We start from the raw sequence: 343 nt of genomic DNA, 5'->3' as shown, positions 1-343 counted from the left end.
GTCGTATCGAATTTGTTTACTTTTATATATAAACTCATTGGTTTCCTTAAAAAACTTACCTGCTTCCGCGCAATGGAAAAAACTCTACGGTTAACAAAATTATTTACCTCCCTTTGAGCTATATTGAACAAGAGTCACAAAGCTCAAAAGGCATATGTAATAATAACAGTAGTTTGACTAAACATGATAAGTTTTTACATTCTGTTGGTAGTGTCGTTTATCATTTTTAAGATTACGAGTATTTTGTTCAAAAGAACAAAATAATATCTCGTTCTTGTTGCTGCACTAGTAAAATAATTTGAACAAATGGTTATAAACCTAGTGCCTTCATAAATAATTTTTG

This window comes from Hydra vulgaris, chromosome 13, assembly GCF_038396675.1.
Source record: "Hydra vulgaris chromosome 13, alternate assembly HydraT2T_AEP".
In the NCBI taxonomy this organism is placed as follows: domain Eukaryota; kingdom Metazoa; phylum Cnidaria; class Hydrozoa; order Anthoathecata; family Hydridae; genus Hydra; species Hydra vulgaris.
This window is presented reverse-complemented; position numbering follows the sequence as displayed.